Consider the following 7,381-nt stretch of genomic DNA (forward strand, 5'->3'; position numbering starts at 1 on the left):
AGGACTTGCAAAGTTTTTTTCTATTTTTATATTGTGAGGCAGCTCCATCAGTCATTATTATCGCTTCTTTCAACTCTATTGTTGTTTTCAAAAAACTCATTAATTTGGCAATGAACACCTGAACCGCAACAGTATCATGATGGAGTACTTCCGATATTATGATGAAGCTGATATTCTTAAGTGTTCCAGATTCTGAATAGTAAACAACGAAGGGATGAATGGTGGCTTGACTATCATTCCAATAACTACACGAATCACAAATTGATAAAGGCGTATAAAAATGAGCGCGACTGTTCAATATTTTCAATTTTGCAATAACGTTTTCGTTTAATTTGCGTAAGCTTGATGAGCACCGATGATCAGGAAAGGGTTTACAGCATTTGGGCTTGGTGTATTCCACTTTCACTTTATTCATCTTCACAAAATGCAAACTGTTACTAACACATCTGGAGTAGTGCAATCGTATTTATATACGAAAACAGATATTATAAGTAACCCAGTAGTTATTGGTTGCGTACTTTACAAACAGTTATTATTAGTAAACAAGTAGGTAGTGTTGCACGACAAACTTTTTTTTATAAAACATTCAGCAAGGGAGAACGTGTAGGTAGGAATAGAATAGAACCATGGACAAATTAAGAAAAACGTGTATTTTCCGAAATATTAATAATTTTTCGAGCTTAAATTTGAAATAACTCGAAACCGATGCCTTTAGAATGTTTACTACCAAGAGCTTTTTGATTCAAAATGACTCTCTGCATCTTTTACATTAATCAGAATACAAATATTTTGAAAAATGTTTAAATTATAATTTTTATAAAAAAATTAATCTACCATAAAAAAATTATTTTTCATTTCTCCATCCTGGGTTTTTTTAGAAAGTTACGTATTAACGTCAAGTTTCTTAAAAAAAAATTAAAAAAAAATCAACTCTTTTTTTAATTGAAATTTAATGTTTATTTTTAATTTTTTTTGGTCAAAAAAATTTTTTTTGTACAGTGTATATTTTTTTATGGTGCATTTTGAATTCCCTACAACTCATTCTCAGACAGTTTTCTATACAACCAACGGTTTCTGGGCTACAATGCTTCAAATAAAACCTATACCAAAAGGCATGAGCCCTTTTAGAATGTAACTCATGGGTGTAAAAAATCTCTCCATCTGTGAAAAATGCTCAGTTTGCTAAGCCAAATACGTGTGCAAAGTTTCATTCAAATCAAAAATGGTCGATATTCGACCATAGGTCATTTGGCGCGATCTTGCTCTAAAATAAAATTATATTATTTACTGTTAGGAAAAATGTATAAACATGTTTAGTTATTACGCTTATTCCATTCAGCATTAATAAGTTTGTTGCTTAGCACTATTAGCTGGACAATTCATGCAGATCATCTGACATAATAAATCGCGTAATTTACAAAGTACATGCTATCCCTTTCCGACCGAGCCTACACAATTGTGTAGGTAAAAAATGACTGATAGCAAAACCTAAATCGGAGCAAGTCTTATATAAAAACACTTGCTTGCTCCTTTTTTTTATTTTTCGTAGCAGCTGCGATGTTGACACTAGCGGTGTGAAAAATAAAACAACCAATAGGACGTTCAAAAAGTGAGAGAGAAGGTTTTGTTTACGTCACCTTCTACCTACGCAATTATATGAGCCGTTGCGAACCAGAGTGGTCTATGTGTCATCGAGCAAATTGTTCAGGAGAAGCAGTTTTCGAAAAATCTCTGAATAAAATTCTGTTCAACGGATTCTTTCAAACAAAATGTTCTATTATAAAGGTTATGAAGTGGTTCAACATTGGGATACATAAAATTAACAGTTTCTTTGCGAAATCGGTGATTTTATCTCACCAATGTACATAGACCACTCTGACTTCATATATATATTCACTGGAATCCTCGAATATTTCGGAACAGAGTGGTTTATGTACACAAACCTGGTAAAAGACAAAGAAAATGACGGTAACTCGTATAAAATGGCAGGTTATATGGTACATATAGCATGTCACATGTAATATGTCACGTGTAACATTACATGTAACACAAAATGTTGATGATGATGATGATGATGATGATGGTCCCGCCACATACCCCTACAAAGGTTTGAGCTGGACAATTTATCTATAGATAATTAATATAGTCACATTTAAATCAGTTATACAAAAAAAACGAACTGATTTTACTCCCAGATATAAACTTCTTCAAAAACTGTTAACTTGATTCACATCGGTAAAAATGTGAAAAGCTATAGAGCTACACAAAACTAGCACAGGGTTTTCATGACCTTCAGCCAGACTAACCACAACTACTTCATGATTTTTCTCTAAGCATTGTTAAAGAATCCATTTATATCTGAATTCCGCGCGCGAGGCTCAAACTTATGTAGTCACTTTCTATTATTTTTTAAAGCTACAACAATATAAAGGAAAAAATCCATCATCACCACCGTGACGAACACAGTAGTTTTTGTTAATTCATTACATATTAAAAAGATCTAATATAAAATATGAATAAAATTTTACAACACAATCAGATCCGTTCGTAAAAACTTCGTCAGTTACATGCTTCAATAAAACAATAAATAAATAGATAGGTTCCAAAAATAAATAGTTCATCCAAATTAAATCCGTTGTTTAAACTTCGTCAGATAAACTCTCGTCATTTTATAAAAGTTTTAATTTTCGTTCTGTACAACAGAAACTTTCACGTGTGAAATACATTGTCTCTTGAACTCCGCAAGCGTTGGTGCACGTTTAACATGTCTTGGCATCGAATTGAAAAAATTTATACCTTTATAAAACAATGATTTTGTGAAGCTCTTGTTAGAAAGAAAGGTGTTCTTATTTCATCCGCGTTTCTAGTGTTATATCTATGAAAATCTCTTCCTCTTTCAATTCGATCACACAAATATTGAGGTAGCAAACCATTAATTATTTTAAAAATGAACACCATAGACAAATAAACAATTCGTTGCTTCACGGATAACCATTGCAAAGCGTCCAACATAAAAGCAGAGGAAGTTAATCTTTCACAATTTAAAATCAAACGCATTATTCTATTCTGCAAACGCTGTAACCTCAATAGTTGTGTATTATTGGCTAAGTATAAAAAAGTAGGGCAAAAATCCAAATGTGGAGCGATGATTGACTTGTATAGCTGTATTTTACTACTAATCGTTAATTCGTTTTTCAGACGGCATAGAATTCCATACTTTTTGGCAATTTTCTTGATGACATTGTCAATGTGAGCGTTGAACTTTAGATTGTCATCAATAATCACGCCAAGATATTTAATCTCCCGAACGCGACCAATTGCCTCATCATCAATCAAAACAGAGACATCATCATTTACAACGGTGCGCGAGAAAATCATAAATTTAGTTTTATCAATATTCAATTTCAATTGCTTATACTTCAACCATCTGCTTAGAGAACGTAAATCTTCGTTCAAGTGTGAAACGGCTTCTTCTACATTCTTAGCTGCAATGAATAATACGGTGTCGTCGGCAAAAAGATTGATATCACAAAAACGTAAAACTCGTCGCATGTCATTTATATACATAATGAATAAAAGGGGCCCTAATACACTTCCCTGTGGAACTCCAAGATCATTCTCTACGGGACTAGATACCGAATCATTAAAAACAGTCCGTTGAGTTCTGTCAGACAAATAGCTCTCAAACCATCTGAATGCAGTACTCGAAATTCCAAAGCGCTTGATTGTGTTCAACAATAAGGGCCTAGAAATTGTCTCAAAAGCGCGTTTTAGATCCAAAAAAACAGCAAATATTGTGTCTCTATTCTCTAAGTTGTCTTTCCATTTTGCTAGTACTAAGTTCAACGCGGTTTCACACGAATGGCCTTCCCGGTAGCCAGATTGTTCCGGAATTAATAACGAGTTGCTATTTAAATATTCTAACAGCTGACCTTTAACAACAAGTTCTAATATCTTTTCTAACGTGTGTAACATGTTGTTACATATACATATGTTGTTACATATTACATAATATTTTACATGTTACATTTTTCGTGTTACATTACGTGTAACATGTTACATATTACGTGTGACATGTACAGAACAAGTGACATGTTACTTATCACATGTAATATGCTACATGTTACGTGTTACATGATAGTATTACCACAGACAAACAGACGTGCCACTCGATGACTATTTCATCGACCAGAAAAATAACGATTATTTTGAAATTTTGCTTAGTGGGCAACAATGCCGCTAGTGTCATTATAAGCAAACGTGCACATTCATTATCAAAGACAAAAACCATCAGTAATGCCGCTGGTGTTAATTTAAGCAAGCGGGCACACCCATTAGCAAAGACAAAAACCATTTTACGAAAATAAGTTAGTAGGCAATAAGCTCACATGGTGGCGCACAAAAGTAACGTTTCGAATAAAGACGAAGATTTTTCAGGATTTTTCTTCGAAGAGGCACGTCTGTTTGTCTGTGGTATTACACCGATTTATGTACATAGACCACTCTGTTCCGAAACAGAATGGCCATTCTGTTTCGGACGCAATTTCAACATGGTATAAATCACCTTTAAAGTTTGATTTTTTGAAATATTTTTGATCTCCCAAGTACAGTTTTTTGTGTAGATGCAGAATATGCAAAAAACTCATTTTCGAAAAAAAATGGTCTTTAGACCACTCTGGTTCGCAACGGCTTATATAGTCCCGGTCGGAAAGGGCTATACATATACAACATTTTGTGTGTAATTTAGAGGTATATTGCTCGGTTGTTTGTTCTTTTATTTTTTCAAAGCCTTCGCCGGAAATATGCATCGTCGCGATCCGCCATTATTCAGGTAAGAAGCAGAGTGATGTGCTTGCGCTTTACTAATTTGTTTCTAGTTGGAAAATCTATTTTTCGTATGAAAAAGTATTTACCAAATACATTAATCATTTACCATAGCAGCAAGACAGGAGAGCAAAGTGTATTTTCTTTGACATAGTTTTACCGCTTTGAAATTAGGAAATCTTTTCACAGCATAGAGAAAACAAACAATCGGCGGTCCCCTATGAAAAATTTGCCCAGCTGTCAGTTCACCCAATTAACGAACACGATCCGCAAGTTGGTGGCAGTCGTGTTACAACCAACGAATTTCAACAATGAATATGTATAGGGTGTTAGGGAGCTCACTTAAAAACCCTATTGATAGAAAAAATCCTTCTACGCATATGGCCAAAATTCAACTACTGCAGAGTTATTCACTTTTTCAGTTTTCGGTTATGTTTGCCTTAAACGAAGTCCAACACAAGAAGTATCATAGCAAGCTCTATTCTGTTGATTTCGTTGAAAAGCTGAGAAAATTTCGTAATCAATAGTGTCTCAAAATGTCAAACTAGAGCAAATAAAAAGCACTTAGAAAGAAACGAATGTGAAATCAAATGTTTTTTGAGAACTAAACTGCAATTTTCTTTCTGAGATGTGTGATAAACATGGGTTTTGTTGTTAACTAAATTAAACATTCAAGTCTACTCTACAAGTTGTTCTTTGACACCAAGCATATAACTCTTTTAGTTTAGCTGCTATTTCACTTAAAAAGCAGTAAGCTGCGCCTTCATTCAACGACGCGTCTACGTAAACACAGTGAAGCAGAAAATTGATCCTTACAACACTGAATGAAGGCGTTAAGTTGAATTAGCGTTAAGTGAATTAGCAGATAACTAAAAAAGTTATATGCTTGATGCCAAAGAACAACTTGTACAGTAGACTTCAACGTTTAATTCAGTTAATAACAAATCCTATGTTTATCACACATTTCAGAAAGAAAATTAATAGTTAATCAATTCGATGATTTGATTTGCTTCTATCAAAAGAACGATTTATTTCAATACAAACTTTTTTTTAAATAATCCAATGGCATAGTTTTAAACAGTTTCGGAACGCTACATTTGTTTTAATCAAAATGGTTTGTTTGTTTCCATGGTGTTTTTTAACGGAACAATACGGTGCTTTAGGGGTATGTATATTATTTTTTCTTTTGATAAGAAATGTATAAAAAGTCATACTCCACTGGCAGGGGTGCCAAGTCATTTTTCAAATGTCTTCACTCTCCATAAAAAATGTCTCCACACATGAGAAACTTGTAAACACGGTCCCCCATTGAAAGTTAGCAAAAATCCCAGTGATAACCTTAAATCGGGTGCAGGTAATCAACCGACTATTAGGCTTCCGCTTCCTCACACAAGCTCTGTCTTCGAAATTGAGACATGTCTTCACATTTGGCATCCCTGTCATAACACGCGAACCAGGATTATATTCCAAAGACCAGCAGTATTAATGTCATTTTGTGCTCTACCAAGGTTATATTTCCCAGCAGCAGAAGTGTTACTTTGTGCACTACTTGCCAAATAGTGAAAATTTAAAAAAAAAACTAGTTTTTCAATTTTAAAATCAAAGATAAATTGTAGATTTAAAAAAAATACGTAGTGCTTACTGAAAGGTCAGTCATTGATTAGCATAAGAAAAAGCAGGTAATTTTTCAAATTAAAACCCCCAAATATTATTATATCTGCTAATCATTCTTAAGCGTGCACTATCTAAGCAGTCCTGTCTTGTCAACCTCCATTGATCATCTCGAAGTGAATTCCTGGCACCTCAGTGTTACAATCTACCTAACTGCTCGGTTAAATTTCGAATTAGGTCAATTGGAAATGATTTTGGAATTTTTCAACATTGCGCGGAGGTTGCCTTGGATGCGCAGAATTGTTACGGTTTATGATTTTGTAAATACTTAAATCTATGATTTCTAGTGAATATGAGATAAATTTCAAAAATCAATATAATAACCAGGTAAAGACTGGTTTAATATAATGACCAGGTGCAAAAGTTTTATTGACAATCGAGCTAGTAGTTTGGAATTAATATTAAATGAGTCAACTCAGTCACAGTTTTCTCTAAACAATTCACGTTGAAGCTGCTTTTTCAAAAATATAGAAAATAAAAACTTTGGGCCAATGGTACAGATTTTTTCCATAAATAGTACAGATGAAAAAGACTTTAGCAGCTACCAGTACAGACAGAGTTGCCAACAAAATTTTTAATTGAACTGAAGAATGCTGAAGAAAAAACTGGACTCCGATTAAATTTACAAAATACCGAAAACATAAATTGTGAGAGAGCTTCTTTGTGATGGTTATCGTATCCAATATAAGTTTTTAATTCAAAAACTTCGGGCCTACATTTTGTTGAAATTATAGACTGAAAATTTTCATTCACAGGAGCAAAATTGGAAATTGCGAAACCAGTTTAGGGAGCATGCATAAATGACGTAGCTTTTTTTGGGTTCTTTTGACTCCCCCCTCCCCCATCGTAGCTTTTCGTCACGAAGTTGCAGACCCCCTCTAGATAA

Source organism: Wyeomyia smithii, chromosome 3, assembly GCF_029784165.1.
Source record: "Wyeomyia smithii strain HCP4-BCI-WySm-NY-G18 chromosome 3, ASM2978416v1, whole genome shotgun sequence".
In the NCBI taxonomy this organism is placed as follows: domain Eukaryota; kingdom Metazoa; phylum Arthropoda; class Insecta; order Diptera; family Culicidae; genus Wyeomyia; species Wyeomyia smithii.